The 24871-nt window shown below is 36.0% G+C and overlaps 1 non-coding gene across 1 annotated transcript; it reads right to left on the bottom strand.

Annotated features, from left to right (window-relative positions):
• Positions 1–14679: 14679 nt before the first annotated feature.
• On the bottom strand, positions 14680–14783 carry LOC131828376 (U6 spliceosomal RNA). The gene has a single exon (XR_009352392.1). It is a non-coding gene; the product is annotated as a U6 spliceosomal RNA (small nuclear RNA).
• Positions 14784–24871: the final 10088 nt, after the last annotated feature.

Below are 24871 nucleotides of genomic sequence, written 5' to 3' on the forward strand. Positions count from 1 at the left end.
CTCTTACCTATGGATAGATCATCCAGACAGAAAATCAATAAGAAAATAGTGAATTTAAACACTATGCCTGGACAACTGGGTGGCTCAGTCAGTTAAGCCTTTGCCTTTGGCTCAGGTCGTGATCCCAGGGTCCTGAGATAGAGTCCCACATTGGGCTCCCTGCTCAGGAGGGGGTCTTCTCACTCTGTCTCTGCCCTTACACCTTGCTCATTCTCTCTGCCCTGCTCTCTCTCAAACAAACAAACAAACAAAACAAACAAACAAACAAACAAGAACTATGTCAAATGAACCTAACATATTTACAGGATATTCCATCCAATAGTATCATAATAAATATTCTTCTCAAACACACGTGGAAAATTTTCTAGGATAGATTACATTTTAAACCACAAAACAAGAGTCCCCACAAAATCAATAATATAGAAAGCATATCGAGTATATTTCCAGCCAAAATAATATGAAACTAGAAATCAATACAGAAGGAAATTTGGAAAATTTACAAAACACAGACATACACATTTTTAAACAAACAAAAAATCAAGAAAAGAAGACAAAGTGGGAATAAAAAATACATCTTGAGGAAAATAAAAAAATATATACCAAAACATTATGAGAAGCAGCAAAGCAGTTATAAAAGGAAATTTTATAGCTATAAATGTATATAAAAAAGATTTCAAATAAAGAACTTATTATAACAGCTCAAAAAAACTACAAAAAGAACAAAGTAAACTTAAAAGTAGCAAAAGGAAGGAAAAAATAAAAATTAGGGCAAATATAAATGAAATATAGAATTAAAAATCTAGAAAGTTTTTTTTAAATGGTAAATAAAATTAAACTTGGTAATGGTAAATTTAAAAAAAAAAAAGACAGCTAGACTAACTCAGAAAAAGAGAGAAGACTCAATAAAATCAGAAATGAAAAAGGAGACATTATAACAGATACCATAGAAATATAAAGGATAAAAGACAGTTAAATGCCAGCGAATCAAAAGCCTAGAGGAAATGGACAAATTCCTAGGCACATACAACCTATCAAGACTGAATCATAAGGACATAAATAATGTGAACAGACCAATAAGGGGTAAGGAGATTGAATCCGTAATAAAAACCTACTAACAAATAAAAGTCCAGAATCAGATGATTTCCACAGTGAATTCTACCAAACATTTTAAGGCAAAAAATACAAATACTTTTTAAACCTTTCCCAAAAAGTTGAAGAGGTTGAAATACTCTGAGGCACATTTTACAAGCCAGCATTATCTTGATATCAAAACCAGACAGGAGCACTACAAAAGCAAAACAAAACAAAACAAAAACAAACAAACAAACAAAAAAACCAAAGCAGCAACAAAAAGAACTACTGGATAATATCCCTGATAAATAAAAATGTAAAAATTCTCTACAAAATGCTACAAATCTGTGATGCATTATATTAATAGAATGATCAATAAAAACTCATATGATCAACTCAATATATGCAGAAAAGGCATTTGACAAAATTCAACACCCTTTCATAATAAAAATACTCACCAAACTGGGTACAGAAAGAATACACATCAACATAATAAAAACCACATATTCCGTGGAAGGATTCAAGATGGCGGAGAAGTAGCAGGCTGAGACGACATCAGGTAGCAGAAGATCAGCTAGATAGCTTATCTAACCATTGTAAACACCTACAAATCCAATGGGAGATCAAAGAGAAGGAGAGCAACAATTCTAGAAACAGAAAATTGATCACTTTCTGAAAGGTAGAACTGGCAGAAAAGTGAACCCGAAGAACAGGAAGGTAGACCGTGGGGGGGGGGCAGCTCCTGGCAAGCGGTGGAGCAATGGAGCACAAAATCAGGACTCTTTAAAAGTTTGATCCACTGAGGGATATCACCCCAGAGGCTAATCCAGAGTGAAGCCCAAGAGGGGTCAGCATAGTCCCAGGTCCCTCAGGGTCACAGAAGGACCAGGGTTATCTGAGTGTCACAGAACTCACAGGTATTAGAGTGGGGAAGCCGGCTACAGAGACAAAGCTGAGGAGTGAGCTCTCAACCCAGGGTTACTTTGAACCAGGCATAGGCAGGATGAGCTTGGAGCACAGCCAAGGGCCAGGGAGACGGGAGTAATTGAGCTCTTTTCTCCAAGCATGGCCAGAGGCCAGGGAGATGAGAATGACCAAGGACTTTTCTCCAAGTACGAGTGACAGAGCGCTTTTCTCCAAGCATGGCCAGAGGCCGGGAAGATGGGAGTGATTAAGCACCTTTCTCTAAGTGTGCACTGAGGAGTGGGGCCCTGAGCTCTCCACTCCTCTGGGCAGGATTGTGAGACCGCCATTATTCCATCATCCAGAACTCTACGGAAAGCCTCCAGGGAACAAAAGCTCCCGGATTACTTAGCCTTACCCCAGGTAAGGGCAGGACAAATCCATCTCGGGCAAAGACACTTGAGAATCAGTACAACAGGCCCCTTCCCCAGAAGACCAACAAGAAACCCAGCCAAGATCAACTTCACTTAGTAAGGAGAACAGTGGAATTCCAGAGGAGGAGAATGCAGAACAAGGAGTTCGTGGCTTTCTCCCAATGATTCATTAGTCTTGCAGTTATATTTTTTTTCTTTTTTCTTCTGCTAATTTTTTTAACTTTTACCCTTTCCTCTTTTAATGATTTTTTAAACTAGTTTATTTTTAAAATACCTTACAAAAAATAATAATCTATTTTGAACCTTCATTATTATAGTCATAATTTATCCTCCATTGTACCTAACTATATATTTTTTTACACATAGGGTTTTTTCTTCTAAAAAATATGGGGTATAACTTCTCCTAATAGAACAAAATATACCCTAAATCTAGCTCCAAGATTGTTCTAGTGTCCAGCCTGTGCAAATTCTCTCCAGTTTATTTTTCTTTATTGTCCCAACCAACTTGCTCTATCAACTTATTTTTTAGAAATTAAATTTTTTTCTCATTTTTTTAAGATTTTATTTATTTATCAGAGGGGGGGAGAGAGTGAGCACAGGCAGACAGGAAGGCAGGCAGAGGCAGAGGGAGAAGCAGGCTCCCTGCCGAGAAAGGAGCCCGGTGTGGGACTCGATCCCAGGACGCTGAGATCATGACCTGAGCTGAAGGTAGTTGCTTAACCAACTGAGCCACCCAGGCATCCCTTTTTTTCTCATTTTTATAGGTTTATTCCATCCCTTCACTGTGCCTACCCTTATATGTTTTTCATCCTTTAAAATCTTGGGAGGTAGTTTCTTCTAAGAGACCCAAAAACTCCCAAAATTAAGTGAGTGACTCTGTTCTAGTCACAAGTCTAGTATATATATATATATTTTTTCTTTTTTAATACTTTTTCCTTGTTTTCATTTTTTTAAAACCTTTTTTCCCCCCTTGAACTTCTTTTTTTATCCCCTTTCGTTCTCCCACAACTTGGGTCTCTTCTGATTTGGTTGAAGCACATTTTCCTGGGGTCTTTACCACTCTTTTAGCATTTTATTTGCTCCTTTACATATTATCTGCTCAAAATAACAAGGTGGAAAAACTCACCACAAAAAAATGAACAGGAGGCAGTACCAAAGGCTAGGGACCTAATCAAAACAGACATTGGTAATATGACAGAACTAGAGTTTAGAATGACAACTCTCAAGGTTCTAGCTGGGCTCGAAAAAGGCATGGAAGTTATTAGAGAAACCCTCTCCAGAGAGATAAAAGCCCTTTCTGGAGAAATAAAAGAACTAAAATCTAACCAAGTTGAAATCAAAAGAGCTATTAATGAGGTGCAATAAAAAATGGAAGTTCTGGGGGAGGAGTCAAGATGGCGGAGAAGTAGCAGGCTGAGACTATTTCAGCTAGCCGGAGATCAGCTAGATAGCTTATCTAAAGATTGCAAACACCTGAAAATCCATCGGCAGATCGAAGAGAAGAAGAACAGCAATTCTGGAAGCAGAAAAACAACCACTTTCTGAAAGGTGTTTTCTTATTTTTAAATTCTTTTCTTTTCTTTTTTCTCTTTTTTCTTTTTTTTTCTTTCTTCCTTTTTGAACCACTTTTTATCCCCTTTCTCCCCCCTCATGATTTTGGATCTCTTCTAATTTGGTTAAAGCATATTTTCCTGGGGTTGTTGCCACCCTTTTAGTATTTTACTCGCCCCTTCATATACTCTTACCTGGACAAAATGACAAGACGGAAAAATTCAACAGAAAAAAAAGAACAAGAGGCAGTACCAAAGGCTAGGGACCTAATCAATACAGACATTGGTAATATGTCAGATCTAGAGTTCAGAATGACAATTCTCAAGGTTCTAGCCAGGCTCGAAAAAGGCATGGAAGATATGAGAGAAACCCTCTCGAGAGATATAAAAGCCCTTTCTGGAGAAATGAAAGAACTAAAATCTAAGCAAGTTGAAATCAAAAAAGCTATTAATGAGGTGCAATAAAAAATGGAGGCTCTCACTGCTAGGATAAATGAGGCAGAAGAAAGAATTAGTGATATAGAAGACCAAATGACAGAGAATAAAGAAGCTGAGCAAAAGAGGGACAAACAGCTACTGGACCACGAGGGGAGAATTCGAGAGATAAGTGACACCATAAGATGAAACAACATTAGAATAATTGGGATTCCAGAAGAAGAAGAAAGAGAGGGGGGAGCAGAAGGTATACTAGAGAGAATTATTGGGGAGAATTTCCCCAATATGGCAAAGGGAACGAGCATCAAAATTCAGGAGGTTCAGAGAACGCCCCTCAAAATCAATAAGAATAGGCCCACACCCCGTCACCTAATAGTAAAATTTAAAAGTCTCAGTGACAAAGAGAAAATCCTGAAAGCAGCCCGGGAAAAGAAGTCTGTAAAATACAATAGTAAGAATATTAGATTGGCAGCTGACTTATCCACAGAGACCTGGCAGGCCAGAAAGAGCTGGCATGATATTTTCAGAGGATTAATGAGAAAAACATGCAGCCCAGAATACTATATCCAGCTAGGCTATCATTGAAAATAGAAGGAGAGATTAAAAGCTTCCAGGACAAACAACAACTGAAAGAATTTGCAAACACCAAACCAGCTCTACAGGAAATCTTGAAAGGGGTCCTCTAAGCAAAGAGAGAGCCTACAAGTGGTAGATCAGAAAGGAACAGAGACCATATACAGTAACAGCCACCTTACAGGCAATACAATGGCCCTAAATTCATATCTCTCAATAGTTACCCTGAATGTTAATGGGCTAAATGCCCCTGTCAAAAGACACAGAGTATCAGAATGGATAAAAAAACAAAACCCATCTATATGTTGCCTCCAAAAAACACATTTTACGCCCGAAGACACCTCCAGATTTAAAGTGAGGGGGTGGAAAAGAATTTACCATGCTAATGGACATCAGAAGAAAGCAGGAGTGGCAATCCTTATATCAGATCACTTAGATTTTAAGCCAAAGACTATAATAAGAGATGAGGAAGGACACTATATCATACTCAAAGGGTCTGTCCAACAAGAAGATTTAACAATTTTAAATATCTATGCCCCCAACGTGGGAGCAGCCAACTATATAAACCAATTAATAACAAAATCAAAGAAACACATCAACAATAATACAATAATAGTAGGGGACTTTAACACTCCCCTCACTGAAATGGACAGATCATCCAAGCAAAAGATCAGCAAGGAAATAAAGGCCTTAAACGACACACTGGACCACATGGACATCACAGATATATTCAGAACATTTCATCCCAAAGCAACAGAATACACATTCTTCTCTAGTGCACATGGAACATTCTCCAGAATAGATCACATCCTCGGTCCTAAATCAGGACTCAACCGGTATCAAAAGATTGGGATCATTCCCTGCATATTTTCAGACCACAATGCTCTAAAGCTAGAACTCAACCACAAAAGGAAGTTTGAAAAGAACCAAAATACATGGAGACTAAACAGCATCCTTCTAAAGAATGAATGGGTCAACCGGGAAATTAAAGAAGAATTGAAAAAAATCATGGAAACAAATGATAATGAAAATACAACGGTTCAAAATCTGTGGGACACAACAAAGGCAGTCCTGAGAGGAAAATATATAGCGGTACAAGCCTTTCTCAAGAAACAAGAAAGTTCTCCGGTACACAACCTAACCCTACACCTAAAGGAGCTGGAGAAAGAACAAGAAAGAAACCCTAAGCCCAACAGGAGAAGAGAAATCATAAAGATCAGAGCAGAAATCAATGAAATAGAAACAAAAAAACAATAGAACAAATCAATGAAAGTAGGAGCTGGATCTTTGAAAGAATTAATAAAATTGATAAACCCCTGGCCTGACTTATCAAAAAGAAAAGAGAAAGGACCCAAATAAATAAAATCATGAATGAAAGAGGAGAGATCACAACTAACACCAAAGAAATACAAACTATTATAAGAACATACTATGAGCAACTCTACGGCAATAAATTCGACAATCTGGAAGAAATGGATGCATTCCTAGAAACATATAAACTACCACAACTGAACCAGGAAGAAATAGAAAGCCTGAACAGACCCATAACCAGTAAGGAGATTGAAACAGTCACCAAAAATCTCCAAACAAACAAAAGCCCAGGGCCAGACGGCTTCCTGGGGGATTTCTACCAAACATTTAAAGAAGAACTAATTCCTATTCTCCTAAAACTGTTCCAAAAAATAGAAATGGAAGGAAAACTTCCAAACTCAATTTATGAGGCCAGCATCACCTTGATCCCAAAACCAGGCAAGGATCCCACCAAAAAAGAGAGCTATAGACCAATATCCTTGATGAACACAGATGCGAAAATACTCACCAAAATACTAGCCAATAGGATTCAACAGTACATTAAAAAGATTATTCACCATGACCAAGTGGGATTTATTCCAGGGCTGCAAGGTTGGTTCAACATCCGCAAATCAGTCAATGTGATACAACACATCAATAAAAGAAAGAACAAGAACCACATGATACTCTCAATAGATGCTGAAAAAGCATTTGACAAAGTACAGCATCCCTTCCTGATCAAAACTCTTCAAAGTGTAGGGATAGAGGGCACATACCTCAATATCATCAAAGCCATCTATGAAAAACCCACCGCAAATATCATTCTCAATGGAGAAAAACTGAAAGCTTTTCCGCTAAGGTCAGGAACACGGCAGGGATGTCCATTATCACCACTGCTATTCAACATAGTACTAGAGGTCCTAGCCTCAGCAATCAGACAACAAAAGGAAATTAAAGGCATCCAAATCGGCAAAGAAGAAGTCAAATTGTCACTCTTCGCAGATGATATGATACTATATGTGGAAAACCCAAAAGACTCCACTCCAAAACTGCTAGAACTTATACAGGAATTCAGTAAAGTGTCAGGATATAAAATCAATGCACAGAAATCAGTTGCATTTCTCTACACCAACAGCAAGACAGAAGAAAGGGAAATTAAGGAGTCAATCCCATTTACAATTGCACCCAAAACCATAAGATACCTAGGAATAAACCTAACCAAAGAGACACAGAATCTATACTCAGAAAACTATAAAGTACTCATGAAAGAAATTGAGGAAGACACAAAGAAATGGAAAAATGTTCCATGCTCCTGGATTGGAAAAATAAATATTGTGAAAATGTCTATGTTACCTAAAGCAATCTACACATTTAATGCAATTCCTATCAAAGTACCATCCATCTTTTTCAAAGAAATGGAACAAATAATTCTAAAATTTATATGGAACCAGAAAAGACCTCGAATAGCCAAAGGGATATTGAAAAAGAAAGCCAACATTGGTGGCATCACAATTCCGGACTTCAAGCTCTATTACAAAGCTGTCATCATCAAGACAGCATGGTACTGGCACAAAAACAGACACATAGATCAATGGAACAGAAAAGAGAGCCCAGAAATACACCCTCAACTCTATGGTCAACTCATCTTTGACAAAGCAGGAAAGAATGTCCAATGGAAAAAAGACAGCCTCTTCAATAAATGGTGCTGGGAAAATTGGACAGCCACATGCAGAAAAATGAAATTGGACCATTTCCTTACACCACACACAAAAATAGACTCAAAATGGATGAAGGACCTCAATGTGCGAAAGGAATCCATCAAAATCCTTGAGGAGAACACAGGCAGCAACCTCTTCGACCTCAGCCGCAGCAACATCTTCCTAGGAACAACGCCAAAGGCAAGGGAAGCAAGGGCAAAAATGAACTATTGGGATTTCATCAAGATCAAAAGCTTTTGCACAGCAAAGGAAACAGTTAACAAAATCAAAAGACAACTGACAGAATGGGAGAAGATATTTGCAAACGACATATCAGATAAAGGACTAGTGTCCAGAATCTATAAAGAACTTAGCAAACTCAACACCCAAAGAACAAATAATCCAATCAAGAAATGGGCAGAGGACATGAACAGACATTTCTGCAAAGAAGACATCCAGATGGCCAACAGACACATGAAAAAGTGCTCCATATCACTCGGCATCAGGGAAATACAAATCAAAACCACAATGCGATATCACCTCACACCAGTCAGAATGGCTAAAATCAACAAGTCAGGAAATGACAGATGCTGGCGAGGATGCGGAGAAAGGGGAACCCTCCTACACTGTTGGTGGGAATGCAAGCTGGTGCAACCTCTCTGGAAAACAGCATGGAGGTTCCTCAAAATGTTGAAAATAGAACTGCCCTATGACCCAGCAATTGCACTATTGGGTATTTACCCTAAAGATACAAACGTAGTGATCCAAAGGGGCACGTGTACCCGAATGTTTATAGCAGCAATGTCCACAATAGCCAAACTATGGAAAGAACCTAGATGTCCATCAACAGATGAATGGATCAAGAAGATGTGGTATATATACACAATGGAATACTATGCAGCCATCAAAAGAAATGAAATCTTGCCATTTGCGACAACATGGATGGAACTAGAGCGTATCATGCTTAGCGAAATAAGTCAAGCAGAGAAAGACAACTATCATATGATCTCCCTGATATGAGGAAGTGGTGATGCAACATGGGGGCTTAAGTGGGTAGGAGAAGAATCAATGAAACAAGATGGGATTGGGAGGGAGACAAACCATAAGTGACTCTTAAACTCACAAAAGAAACTGAGGGTTGCTGGGGTAGGGGGTTTGGGAGAAGGGGGTGGGATTATGGACATTGAGGAGGGTATGTGCTTTGGTGAGTGCTGTGAAGTGTATAAACCTGGTGATTCACAGACCTGTACCCCTGGGGATAAAAATATATGTTTATAAAAAATGAAAAATTATAAAAAAAAATGGAAGTTCTTACTGCTAGGATAAATGAGGCAAAAGAATTAGTGATATAGAAGACCAAATGATGGAGAATAAAGAAGCTGAGCAAAAGAGAGACAAACAAATACTGGACCACGAGGAGAGAATTTGAGAGATAAGTGAAACCATAAGACGACACAACATTAGAATAATTGGGATCCCAGAAGAAGAAGAAAGAGAGAGGGGAGCAGAAGGTATATTGGAGAGAATTTTTGTAGAGAATTTCTTTAATATGGCAAAGGGAAAAAACATCAAAATTCAGGAGATGCAAAGAATGACCCTCAAAATCAATAAAAATAGGTCCACACCCCGTAACCTGATAGTAAAATTTACAACGGTTAACAACAAAGAGAAAATCCTGAAAGCAGCCTGGGAAAAGAAGTATGTATTGTACAACAGTAAAAATATTAGATTGGCAGCAGACTTATCCACAGAGACCTGGCAGGCCAGAAAGAACTGGCATTATATATTCAGTGTTAAATGAGGAAAACATGCAGCCAAGAATACTATATCCAGCTAGGCTATCATTGAAAATAGAAGGAGAGATTAAAAAGCTACCAGGACAAACAAAAGCTGAAAGAATTTGCAAACACCAAACCAACTCTCCAGGAAATATTGAAAGGGGTCCTCTAAGCAAAGAGAGAGCCTAAAAGTAGTAGATCAGAAAGGAACAGAAACAATATACAGTAACAGTCACATTATAGGCAATACAATGCCACTAAATTCATATCTCTCAATAGTTACCCTGAATGTAAATGGCCTAAATGCACCAATCAAAAGACACAGGGTATCAGAATGGATAAAAAGCAAAACCCGTCAATATGCTGCCCAAGAAACTCATCATAGACCCGAAGACACCTAAAGATTTAAAGAGAGGGGGTGGAAAACAATTTACCATGCTAATGGACATCAGAAGAAAGCTGGGGTGGCAATCCTTATATCAGATCAATTAGATTTTAAGCCAAAGACTATAATAAGAGATGAGGAAGAACACTATATCATACTCAAAGGGTCTGTCCAACAAGAAGACCTAACAATTTTAAATATCTATGTCCTTAACATGGGAGCAACCAACTATATAAACCAATTAATAACAAAATCTAAGAAACACATCGACAATAATAAAATAATAGTAGGGGAATTTAACACTCCCCTCATTGAAATGGACAGATCATCCAAGCAACAGATCCACAAGGAAAAAGGCCTTAAATGACACACTGGACAAGATGGACATCACAGGTATATTCAACACATTCCATCCCAAAATAACAGAATACACATTCTTCTCTAGTGCACATGGAACATTCTCCAGAATAGACCACATCCTGGGCCATAAATCAGATCTCAACCATTATCAAAAGATTGGGATCATCCCCTGCATATTCTCAGACCACAATGCTCTGAAACTAGAACTCAATCACAAGAGGAAATTTGGAAAGAACACAAATACATGGAGACTAAACAGCATCCTTCTAAAAAATGAATTGGTCAACCAGGAAATTAAAGAAGAATTGAAAAAAATTCATGGAAACAAATGATAATGAAAACAAAAGTGTTCAAAATCTGTGGGATACAGCAAAGGCAGTCCTGAGAGGAAAATATAAAGCTGTACGAGCCTTTCTCAAGAAACAAGAAAGATCTCAAATACACAACATAACCCTACACCTAAAGGAATCGGAGAAAGAACAACAAAGAAAGCCTAAACCCAGCAGGAGAAGAGGAATAATAAAGATCAGAGAAGAAATCAATGAAATAGAAACAAACAAAAAAACACAAAAAACCAAAAAAAAAAAAAAAACAATAGAACAAATCAACGAAACTAGGAGCTGGTTCTTTGAAAGAATTAATAAGATTGATAAAGAAATAGAAAGGACCCAAATAAATAAAATCATGAATGAAAGAGGAGAGATCACAACCAACACCAAAGAAATACAAACAATTATAAGAACATACTATGAGCAACTCTGCGCCAACAAATTCAACAATCTGGAAGAAATGGATACATTCCTAGAGACATATAAACTACCACAACTGAACCAGGAAGAAATAGAAAACCTGAACAGACCCATAACCAGTATGTAGATTGAAACAGTCATCAAAAATCTCCAGGGGCGCCTGGGTGGCTCAGTGGATTAAGCTGCTGCCTTCGGATTGGGTCATGATCTCAGGGTTCTGGGATCGAGTCCCACGTCGGGCTCTCTGCTCAGCAGGGAGCCTGTTTCCCTCTCTCTCTCTCTGGCTGCCTCTCTGTCTACTTGTGATTTCTCTCTGTCAAATAAATAAATCTTTAAAAAAAAATCTCCAAACAAACAAAAGCCCCGGGCCAGATGGCTTCCCAGGGGAATTCTGCCAAACATTTAAAGAAGAATTAATTCCTATTCTCATGATACTGTTCCAAAAAAATAGAAATGGAAGGAAAACTTCCAAACTCTTTTTTTCTGAGGCCACCAGCATCACCTTGATCCCAAAACCAGACAAGGATCCCATCAAAAAAGAGAACTACAGACCAATATCCTTGATGAACACAGATGCGAAAATTCTCACCAAAATACTAGCCAATAGGATTCAACAGTACATTCAAAGGATTATTCACCACGACCAACTGGGATTTATTCCAGGGCTACAAGGTTGGTTCAACATCTGCAAATCAATCAATGTGATACAACACATTAATAAAATAAAGAACAAGAACCATATGATACTCTCCATAGATGCTGAAAAAGCATTTGGCAAAGTGCAGTATCCCTTCCTGATTAAAACTCTTCAAAGTGTAGGCATAGAGGGCACATATTATCAATATTATCAAAGCCATCTATGAAAAACCCACTGCAAATATCATTTTCAATGGAGAAAAACTGAATACTTTTCCGCTGAGGTCAGGAACACGGCAGGGATGTCCGTTATCACCACTGCTATTCAACATCGTAATAGAAGTCCTAGCCTCAGCAATCAGACAACAAAAAGAAATTAAGGCATCAAAATTTTGCCAAATTGGCAAAAGAGAAGTCAAACTATCCCTGTTTGCAGACGATATGACACTGTATGTGGAAAACTTGAAGGACTCCACTCCAAATCTGCTATAACTTGTATAGGAATTCTGTAAAGTGTCAGGATATAAAATCAATGCACAAAAATTGGTTGCATTTTTTTTATACCAACAAGACTGTAGAAATAGAAATTAAGGAGTGAATCCCATTTACAATTGCACCCAAAACCCTAATATACCTAGGAATAAACCTAACCAAAGAGACAAAGAATCTATACTCAGAAAACTCTAAAGTACTCATGAAAGAAATTGAAGAAGACACAAAGAAATGGAAAAATGTTCCATGCTCTTGTATTGGAAGAACAAATATTGTGAAAATGTCTATGCTACCTAAAGCAATCTACACATTTAATGCAATCCCTATCAAAATCCCATCCATCTTTTTTTCAAAGAAATGGGACAAATCATCCTAAAATATATATGGAACCACAAAAATACCTCGAATTGCTAGAGGAATATTGAAAAAGAAAGCCAAAGTTGTTGGCATCACAATTCCAGATTTCAAGCTCTATTACAAAGTTGTCATCATTGAGATAGTAGGGAACTGTCCCCAAAACAGACATAGATCAATGGAACAGAATAGAGAGCCCAGAAATACACCCTCAACTCTATGGTCAACTAATCTTCAACAAAGCAGGAAGGAATGTCCTATGGAAAAGAGACAGCCTCTTCAACAAATGGTGTTGGGAAAATTGAAGAGCCACATGCAGAAAAATGAAGTTGGACCATTTCCTTACACCATACATGAAAATAGACTGGAAATGGATGAAGAAGCATAATGTGAGAAAGGAATCCATCAAAATCCTTGAGGAGAGAACAGGTAGCAACCTCTTTGACCTCAGCAGCAGCAACTTCTTCCTAGGAACATCGCCAAAGGCAAGGGAAGCAAGGGCAAGAATGAACTATTGGGATTTCATCAGATCAAAAAGCTTCTGTTTGCACAGCAAAGGAAACAGTTAACAAAGCCAAAAGATGACTGTCAGAAGTTATCTGGGAGAAGATATTTGCAAATGACATACCAGATAAAAGGCCACTATCTATCCAAAATCTATAAAGAGTTTATCAAACTCAACACCCTAAGAACAAATAATCCAATGAAGAAATGCGCAGAGGACATGAACAGACATTTCTGCAAGGAATACATCCAAATGGCCAACAGACACATGAAAAAATGCTCCACATCACTCGGCATCAGGGAAATAAAAATCAAAACCAGAATGAGATACCACGTCACACCTTTCAGAATGGCTAAAATGAACAAGTCAGTCAATGACAGATGCTGGCAAGGATGTGGAGAAAGGGCAACCCTCCTACACTGTACGTGGGAATGCAAGCTGGTGCAACCACTCTGGAAAACAGCGTGGAGGTGCCTCAAAAAGGTGAAAATAGAACTAGCCTATGACCCAGTGATTGTAGTACTGGGTATATACCCTAAAGATACAAACGTGGCATTCTGAAGGGGCACATGCACTCAAATGTTTATAGCAGCAATGTCCACAATAGTTAAACTATGGAAAGAACCTAAATGTCCTTCAACAGATGAATCTATAAATAAGATGTGGTATATATGTACAATGGGATACTATGCAGCCATCAAAGGAAATGAAATCCTGCTATTTGTGATGACGTGGATGGAACTAGAGGGTATTATGCTTGGCGAAATAAATCAATCTGAGAAAGACAACTATCATATGATCTCCCTGATATGATGAAGTGGAGATGCAACATAGGCGGTTTCAGGCGTACGAAAAGAAAAATAAAAGAAGATGGGATTGGGAGGGAGACAAACCATAAAAGACTGAATCTCACAAAACAGACTGAGGGTTGCTGGGGGGAGGTGTGTTGGGAGAGGATGGTGGGGGTATGGACATTGGGGAGGGCAGGTGCTATGGTGAGTGATGGTGAGTGCTGTGAAATGGGTAAACCTGGAGATTCACAGACCTGTGCCCCTAGGGATAAAAACACATTATATGTTTATAAAAAATTTTTAAAAAATAGTTTTAAAAATCCATTAAAGAAAAAGCACATATTGCAAGCCCAGAGCTAATCTCATATTCAATCAAAAAAAATTGAAAATTTTCCCCTTAAAGATCAGAACAAAGACAAGTGTGTCCACTTTCACTACTCTCATTTGACATAGTACTGGATGTCCTAGCCAGAGAAACAAGGAACACAAAGAAATAAAAGACTCAAAAAAAAAAAAGGAAGAAGTAAAATTTTCTTTTTTTTAATAACATGAACTTACATGTAAAAGAATCCTAAAAAATTCACAAAAAATTTTGAATAAACAAATTTAGTAAAGCTGCCAAATACAAGATCAATATATAAAAGACAAGAATTTTGTTTTGTTTCGTTTTTTTTTTTCCAATATGGAATGCTTCCCAGTTTTTCATGTCATCCTTGTTCAGTGATCAAGCTAATCTCTGCATCATTCCAATTTTAGTATATGTGCTGCCAAAGTAAGCACAAGACGAGCATTTTAACACTCTAATGATGAACTATCTGAAAAAATAAAGAGAACAATCTAATTCACAACAGCATCAAAACTAATGAAATACTTAGGATAAGATTTAACTAAGAAGATGAAAGATATGTACCCCATAAACTATGACATTGATAAAGAAATTGAAGGAGACATAAATGGAAAGATAGCTCATATTTATGAATGGTAAGAATTAACATTGTTAAAATGTCCATACTACCAAAAACCATCTGTAAATTCAATTCCTATCAAAAATCCAATGTTAGGGGTGCCTGGGTGGCTCAGTGGGTTAAGCCACTGCCTTCGGCTCAGGTCATGATCCCAGGGTCCTGGGATCGAGCCCTGCATCAGGCTCTCTGCTCAGCAGGAAGCTGCTACCTCTTCTCTCTCTGCCTGCCTCTCTGCCTGCTTGTCATCTCTCTCTGTCAAATAAATAAATAAAAAATCTTTTAATAAATCCAATATTATTTTTTTACAGAAGTAAGTAAAGAATCCTAGAATTTATATGAGACCATAAAAGACAAATAATTAAAGCAGTTCTGAGAAAGAATGAAGAAGTGAAATTACACTTCTTGATTTGAAACAATACTACAAAGCCCTCATGCTCAAAACAATAAAGTATACTGGTATAAAAACAGACCAATAAACAAGTAGAACAGATTTGAGAGTCCAGAAATAAATCCTTTCATACAGTCACCTAATATTTGACAGGGGCCAACATATATAATGGGTAAAGATAGTCTGTTCAATAAATGATATTTAAAACTGAATAGTCACATAAACCAGCATGAAACTGGAAGCTTATATCACTCATAAATCTTAACTTGAAATAGATCAAAGACTTAAATGTGATGCATGAAACTAAATTTCCTAAAGGAAAACATAGGAAAAATTCTCCTTGACATTGGTCTTGCCAATAGTTTTTGGATACCAGGCCAAAAACACAAGCAAAAGAAGCAAAAATAAATAAATGGTATTACATTAACTAAAGTTTCTGCATTGCCAAAAAAAAAAAAAGAGAGAGAGAGAGAGAGAATGAAAACACAATCCACAGAATGGAAGAAAATACTTACAAATCTTATATCTGAAAAGAGGTTAATAATCAAGAGATACAAATAGAAAAAAATATATCATTAAAAAATAGCAAAAGGATCTCAATAGACTTTTTTTTTCAAAAAAGTTATATAAATGACCAACAGGAGCATTAAAAAGTGCTCAATGTAAAAACTCAGGGCAAATTCATTATGTTGTTGTTTACCTCTGAAAAACACAATATTACTACCTATTAGAATATATACTACCAAAAAATTAAAACTAACAAATTTTGGTAAATATTGGGGAAAATGGGGAACTTATGCACTGTGATAGGGATATAAATTTGTATGGAAAACAGTATGGAGACTATTCATATTATTAAAAGTAAAATTACCATATGATTCAGTAATCCCACTTCTAGGTATATATCTAAAGGAAACGAAGTCACTATTCGAAGACATATCTGCACTCTTATGTTCATTATAAAATTATTAACTCTAAGCAAGAGATGGAAATAACTTCAGTATCCATTAATGGATGAATGAATAAAATAAGTATGGTAAATATATACTATGGAATACTACTTAACCATGAAAAATTAAGAAATACTGCTTTTTACAACAGCATGGATGGATCTTGAAGGTATTATACTAAGTGAAATATTTCAAAGATTTTATATATATTTTTTAATTTATGTATTATGATATCCCTTACATACAGAATCTGAAGAAAAAGCAAACTAATGGAAACTTAGAGTTGAGTTGACAAGAGGTGAACCTGGGGTGGAATAAGGTGGTCAAAGGGCACAAACTTGCAACTATAATATGAAAAAGTTCTGGGGATCTAATGTACAGCATGATGATCATAGTTAATAATATATACATACTTTTTTATTGTGCTTCCCTTTATTAAACTTTACATATATCACATTCTTACAAGTTGAAAGTTTATAGCAATCTTGTATAAAAGAGGTCTGCTGCCACCATTTTTCTAAACATTTGTTCATTTTGTGTCTCTCTGTCACATGTTGGTAATTCTTGCAATATTTCAAGTTTTTTCATTATTATTGTATTTGTTATGGTGATCTGTGATCAGTAATTATGACCCACTGAAAACTCAGAACTAGTTTACTTAAGGTATATACATTGTTTTTCTTTAAAGACATAATGCTTTTGAACAGTACAGTATAGTGTTTATTTTTTATATGCACTGGGAAACATAATTTTTTATTTGCACTGGGAAACCAAAAAAAAATAATAATGATTTGACTTAGTTGATTGAGATAATCACTTTATTGAGGCAGTCTGGAACAAAACCCACAAGACCTCTGAAGTTTATCTCTACTGTACTATATACATAAAAGTTGCTAAGAGAGTAGATCTTAAAATTCCTTACAATACATGCATAAAAAACAGAGGCAACTATATGAGATAGTAGATGTATTAACATTTTTATGTAGATTATATTGCAATACAGATGTATACCAATTTATCAAATGGTACAGAATTTACACAATGTTAAAAGTTTGCAGTGTTATAAGAAATCATTTCTTAAATTTACAAATTATAATATGTCAATTATTTTTCAATAAAGCTCGAAAAAACTTTTTGTAGAATTAATCTATTTTTCAAAAAAGGAATTAAGGAAGTAGAAACTGCAACTAACTCTGAAATAATAGAATACAAAATCCATTTTAGTTATATACACTGTGACAAACACTATTAGTTAGTTTACAATGAAGGAATACTTATGAAGCATGAAGGATGGTCTATAAATAAGGCTGAAAGAGCTCAGTTTTAAGGTTTAAATTTAAAATCTTCTTTTGAAATACTAAACTGACCACCCAGTTTTCCAAACATAAATGTCTTAACTGCATGAATTTATTTCATACAACTCTATAATCTAGTTTCATAAGAAAGCAGCATGAAAATTTTGAATAAGACAGACTTGCTTAAGTTTCTTTATGTTCAACAGTAAAGGATACTTCCCTAAAAATAAATAGAAGAAAAATCTGCATATTTATCATGATAATTATTATTCATAATGAGATTCATATTGAATTAGGGAATATATATCCTCAGAGGGGGTAAAGTAAAATGAAATTTATTTTGGTAAATGTGTCTATGAATAGTCAATACAATGCCTCAATATAAATGAATATTATCATTTTGAACAATTTAATTACTATTATTAGAATTATTATAAGTATAAAAATAGCTATCATTTTAGCATGGAATATGAGACTCTCATGCTCCATGCTTCATTACATCCACACAACAACTCTGCATAATAAGTATTATCATCACCATTTCATGGGTGAAAAAACTGAGGCTAACACATTTAGATAACTGGTTTATGATTACATGGCTGGTAAAGATGCATCACACTAATTTAGGCTTTATGATTTCAGAATTGTACTCTTTCCACTGCACATTCTAATTACTCTGTAAATACTTGGCTTGTTTTCATTTAGTTCTTTAATTTTATTCATGTGGCGATGGCTTAAAGCTCCATTTAAAGGAAGCTTAAAAAATTCATTTAGCCAAAAGCTCCCAAGAATTAAAAATGTCATGGATCTAATGTAGACATGGATATCATTAGTTAATGAGTAACTATATATTTTCCACTCTAGTGAGATAACAATCAGAGTCTTTTTCTAAGTTTTAGTCTCTGAGTGTTCAAAAGGACTTTGTTAAAATAGAAATATTTAGACAAAGGTGATCAAAAGTCTGGATCAGGTCACCTTAAGATAAATATTAGGAAACTGAGGAAACAAATGGAGATTTGAACACTGAGCTATGATATAATGAATGGTTTAAAGTATTTAGTAGAGAATAGAAAAGCCCTTTGAAGCCTGGTCTTAGCCTAGCATTGCAGCTTCTGGCATATCTGTCTATCTATCATTTACCTATCTATCTATCTAGATATAAATTTGAAAACTTTTTTAACTTAAAGATTTTGAGAAATAGAACATAATTAGCACCATAGAAGATCTGTTTATGATAACAACCTAGCCCCTCCTCCCAGTTTGTTAATATTCTCTCTTATTTAATGTAACATTGTGCAAATATAACACTACTGATCTGCCGTTATGAACGAAATAACTATAATCATCTGTTTGCATATCCTGATGAAAATATTCCTTTAGTTCCATGTTGTATTTCTAGGAATGGACCAATTTTTTTTTTTTAATTTTTAAGTTTTCTAAATATTGTCCAACTTTCCTCATATGTTTTTATTATGTGCACTGTCATTCCTTCACATTCTTGCAAGACATTTTCACTGTTGCCCAATATGGTAAGTGTGTAATAGTATGCCATTCTAGGTTTTAATTTATTTTTAATTTAATTTAATTTAATTCCAGATTCATAATAAAGATAAACAGTTTTTATATATGAGTGGCCATTTGGATTACCCTTTCTGTACAGTACATGCTCAAATCTTTTGATATCTTAACATTGTGTTATACTGACTTCTTTAATAGTAGATTTTCTGAATGAACTTTTAGCTGTGTAGGTCTTCTCTATTTTATTTTGAACTTGTTTTCATTTCAAAATCTTTATATTTATTTTCATAATCTGCTTTTATTTTGCTTTGTCTATTATCTATCTATCTATCTATCTATCATCTATCTATCTATTTATTTATTTGCAAGCAAGAGAAAGCGAGCTAGTGAGAGCGCAGGGATGGATAGAAAAAGAAGGGAAAAGAATCTTAAGCAGGCTCCAGGCTCAGCACAGAGCCCAACTCTGGGCTCTATTTCACAACCCTGACATCATGACCTGAGCCAAAATGAAAGAAATAAAATAAAATTAAGGTGTTAAAAAAAAAAGGACAAAGAATTGGAGGTTTAATTAAGTGAGCCACCCAGGCACCCCTGTGGTATCTTAAATTGGCTGTCATATCTTTAAATTCTAGAGTATCCATTTGGTTCATTTATAAAACCTTTCTCAATATCATTTTTAGTTTCAATTTTTTGTTCAATTTGCTTCCCCTCTCATTTATTTGAGCAGAGTAATCAAGCCATTTTACAATCTTTATTGATCATTTTAACATCATACTTAATCCCATTTTGTCTTTCAAATCTTGTTAATGGTTTTTCTTTGTGTGCTTTGTTCCATTTTGCTATGTTCAAGACATTATATTTGAAACTCTTATTGAGTAGGGATAATTAAGAGCTATAATAATGGTATGGTCCTCCTTGGCAGGATTTTCTCTTATATCTGAGACTCTACAAGACAATCATACTCCAAATTCAGTGATTGACTTTCTCAGTTTACACAGAAGGCAAGGTAGGCTATAGTCTTATTTCTGCTTCTCCTTGTGCTTTGGGGATCTCAACTTAAATTTGGGTTGTACCAAAGTCCTCAAATTTGATTGCTGCTGGATTTTGAATTTTGTTTCTCTAGTATCAAGAGTCTATTAAAAACACAGCTCAGTGTGTTTTAGCAGTTTCAAATGCTCTCATAGCTAAAATGGCTTCAGGGCATATATCTCTGGGCTCTCATTGTATTTCCTATTTTGGCCCAGTAATCCCTCCCTTATTTTTATAATCATTCTGATATTTTTAACTTTAAAAGCTATTTTGTCTGGATTTTTAGTTGTCTTAAGAAAGAGTTTTTAGATCACCATTACTAGAAGCAACAACAAATATACATGAAAATATCTGCAGTAGTTTATCACATCTTTATGGCTTTGAACTTCCATAAGCCGAGGCATCCTTCTCTAATCACTTAGGCAAACTCCAATTTACCCTTTAAAACAACACAAGAATTGCTTCATTTAAGAACATGTTCAGGGATGACTCTTCCCCACTGTTCTTACCAACATTCCCACACACTCTTTGCTACCCACACTTGTTTATGAACTTTCATTAAGTATATCAGCGTCATTAGGTATATAGAATTTTGCTCTATTGTATTTTTGTCCTTTAGAGCTTTAATTAAATATTAATTCCATAGAAAGTCTGTCCCTTTTCTTTCAAACCTGGGTTAGTTATTTCTTCTCATTCTTTGTCAGAAGTTACTTTATTAGAGAAACTTACAGCTGTATTGTGACTTTGGAGCCTTTACAGTTTTTTGACTGGAAAAATCACCCATCCCTGAGATTTTTACGCAGCTTCCTAGCTGATATTATTCAGAAATCTGTTCAAAACAGACTTTTTCAGGGAGGCCCTTTCGGACCACTCAGTTACAAAACCTCTTCTCAATCACTGCTCTTTTTAAAATGTGCTTATTTAGTTCAAATATGCATCACTATTAAAGAAAAACCAGTACGATTTTTTTCTTTTTAAAGTTGGCTTACCTATTATCTATCTCTCCCATTAAAATGATTCCTCTGGGCTGGGGTTTTGTTGTGCACATCTTAGGCCAGGCACTCAATAAATTGTCTCTGAATGATTGAATTGTTTGACTCCCTTGCTAGATTCTCAACTTCATGAGGCCAAGGATTGTTCTATTCAGTCCTTCTTTACCCTCAATGTCTGTTATATTGCAGTCACTTACGTGACTAATGGGAAAAATCACAGAAAGAAAGAGTTAAAACTACAGAAAAACCCCGTAGGTTCAATAACACAAAGCTTTCTAAAATTATTTAGCCCAGGAATTGAATACTGGCTGCACTTTTGATTTTTTTTAAATGGTATTGAATTTAATTTAAATGGAAATACTTGAATGGTAGAATAATAAAAAAAAATTATAAAAGCAACTTGCTCCTTAAAGTAAGAATTATATAGGGCATCTCTTCTAGAAGCAAAATTTTCAAATGTCAAACATCTAAAAGCATAGAGGAGAAGTAAGATTGTGAATTGTACTTCAATGCTCTTTTCTTTATATTCAGCAAACAGCTTCATTCACACCTTTCCAATTTTTTCAACTCTTTTAACAAAGCCTTCAGAGGAGTTACTGCTGATGACAACCATCACAGCCTAACAGGAGAAATTTTATAAAGAAAAATAATAGCATGTTTTTCCCAAATTGTTAAGGATATGGTGAAGCTCTGTCAGATTCAAAGGAGGAATGTGCAATTCCATGCTATATATAATAATAACTTATTTTAATAGTGGCTTTGCAATTTTTCAGATATATCCATTTACTGAAACCACTATCAATTAAACAGAAACAAACAAATTAACAGGGGTTCGAGACAGGAATTATCTAATCTAAAAATAGCACATGTTCACAGAATACACAACACATATCCCAAGTACTACTATAGGTTTCAAGTAATAGTCAAAACAATTGTAAACATGATTCAGACCCTACCAGTCAAATCATAAATGGGACCTTAACTGTAAATCCTTATCTTTAGATCAAAGCGGGTAACTGGGTGCTGAGGATACATTATAGAATTAATATGTCGTAGAACTCCTCTGAAATGAGTCATTTATTCCATCACTTTTCCTTCACAGCTGCTGACCCATGTTTTGGTTCCTGGAAATAGCTGCTACCCTGTTGTACTTCTTAAAAGCACATATATTGATAACTTTACTCATTCCTCCATTCCTCTGTGACTGTCACTGTGTTAAAATGTGGAGTCAGCTGACTCACTTGTGGTGGTAATAAAGTAGATGAGTTTGCAAAGTATTTTGTTATTTCTAAAAATGCAAAAACCAAATTACATTGAAATCATAAGGGGTGTTTCAGGGAGAGCTGTAGGATGTGGTTTGTTGTGTAATCCACAGAGATTAGCTCCAACACATATTTAAACTCTCCTCTAGGAGCAACCTTAGTGGTAAAGCAAGAAGATAAACAGATGTATACACACTCTGGCACAAAATTATCACTTATGTTTGGCTTCCTAGTCTCCTCGTGTTCCTTATTTATCTTAACTTCTCTCTGAAATCAGGAAACACAAAATCTCAATCAGTTGACATTTTTCTACTGAATTACCCAATAATCTGATCATACCCCTAAGACTTTTTTAAATTAGTTCACTCATAATCCCAAATCTGCTTTGCTTCCTCATCTGAGTACACTGTAATTTGATTTCAAAATGAGGACAGTTGTCAGTAATGCCACATTCATTAATCTATTTTACAATTCCATGTACTTAGAACTATGAAAATATGTTAATAACATCCATTCCAATAAGCCACCCTAAATTTATTATCATGAAACAAGACCTCAAGAAAGAGAATTCAAAATCATCCATGTATTTGCAACTTATTGCAATAAAGCCTTTATCAATAGACTTCCCTGTGCACATGGTGGTCAAATTGCTGGTAAAAACCAGCCAGATCTATTACAAGCTTTCTCATGGCTTCTAGGTAACCCAAGTGAGCCTTTATTGATACTGGGAAGAGATAAAGCAGGGAAGGGATAAACAGTGATGTAAGAATTGGCTAGACAAAAGTAATGACTCTCATTACAAAGTGAGTATTTTATTTTTTTTATTTATTTATTTATTTTTTTTTACATAAAATAGTATTTTATTTTATTTTTTTTCCTCTTATAAACATATATTTTTATCCCCAGGGGTACAGGTCTGTGAATCACCAGGTTTACACACTTCACAGCACTCACCAAATCACATGCCCTCCCCAATGTCCATAATCCCAACCCCCTCTCCCAAACCCCCTCCCCCCGGCAACCCTCAGTTTGTTTTGTGAGATTAAGAGTCACTTATGGTTTGTCTCCCTCCCAATCCCATCTTGTTTCATTTATTCTTCTTCTACCCACTTAAGCCTCCATGTTGTATCACCACTTCCTCATATCAGGGAGATCATATGATAGTTGTCTTTCTCTGCTTGACTTATTTCGCTAAGCATGATACGCTCTAGTTCCATCCATGTTGTTGCAAATGGCAAGATTTCATTTCTTTTGATGGCTGCATAGTATTCCATTGTGTATATATACCACATCTTCTTGATCCATTCATCTGTTGATGGACATCTAGGTTCTTTCCATAGTTTGGCTATTGTGGACATTGCTGCTATAAACATTCGGGTACACGTGCCCCTTTGGATCACTACATTTGTATCTTTAGGGTAAATACCCAATAGTGCAATTGCTGGGTCATAGGGCAGTTCTATTTTCAACATTTTGAGGAACCTCCATGCTGTTTTCCAGAGTGGCTGCACCAGCTTGCATTCCCACCAACAGTGTAGGAGGGTTCCCCTTTCTCCGCATCCTCGCCAGCATCTGTCATTTCCTGACTTGTTGATTTTAGCCATTCTGACTGGTGTGAGGTGATATCGCATTGTGGTTTTGATTTGTATTTCCCTGATGCCGAGTGATATGGAGCACTTTTTCATGTGTCTGTTGGCCATCTGGATGTCTTCTTTGCAGAAATGTCTGTTCATGTCCTCTGCCCATTTCTTGATTGGATTATTTGTTCTTTGGGTGTTGAGTTTGCTAAGTTCTTTATAGATTCTGGACACTAGTCCTTTATCTGATATGTCGTTTGCAAATATCTTCTCCCATTCTGTCAGTTGTCTTTTGATTTTGTTAACTGTTTCCTTTGCTGTGCAAAAGCTTTTGATCTTGATGAAATCCCAGTAGTTCATTTTTTCCCTTGCTTCCCTTGCCTTTTGCGTTGTTCCTAGGAAGATGTTGCTGCGGCAGAGGTCGAAGAGTTTGCTGCCCGTGTTCTCCTCAAGGATTTTGATGGATTCCTTTCGTACATTGAGGTCCTTCATCCATTTTGAGTCTATTTTTGTGTGTGGTGTAAGGAAATGGTCCAATTTCATTTTTCTGCATGTGGCTGTCCAATTTTCCCAGCACCATTTATTGAAAAGGCTGTCTTTTTTCCATTGGACATTCTTTCCTGCTTTGTCGAAGATTAGTTGACCATAGATTTGAGGGTCTATTTCTAGGCTCTCTATTCTGTTCCATTGATCTATGTGTCTGTTTTTGTGCCAGTACCATGCTGTCTTGATGATGACAGCTTTGTAATAGAGCTTGAAGTCCGGAATTGTGATGCCACCAACGTTGGCTTTCTTTTTCAATATCCCTTTGGCTATTCGAGGTCTTTTCTGGTTCCATATAAATTTTAGCATTATTTGTTCCATTTCTTTGAAAAAGATGGATGGTACTTTG

Source organism: Mustela lutreola, chromosome 3 (assembly GCF_030435805.1).
Source record: "Mustela lutreola isolate mMusLut2 chromosome 3, mMusLut2.pri, whole genome shotgun sequence".
Taxonomy (NCBI): domain Eukaryota; kingdom Metazoa; phylum Chordata; class Mammalia; order Carnivora; family Mustelidae; genus Mustela; species Mustela lutreola.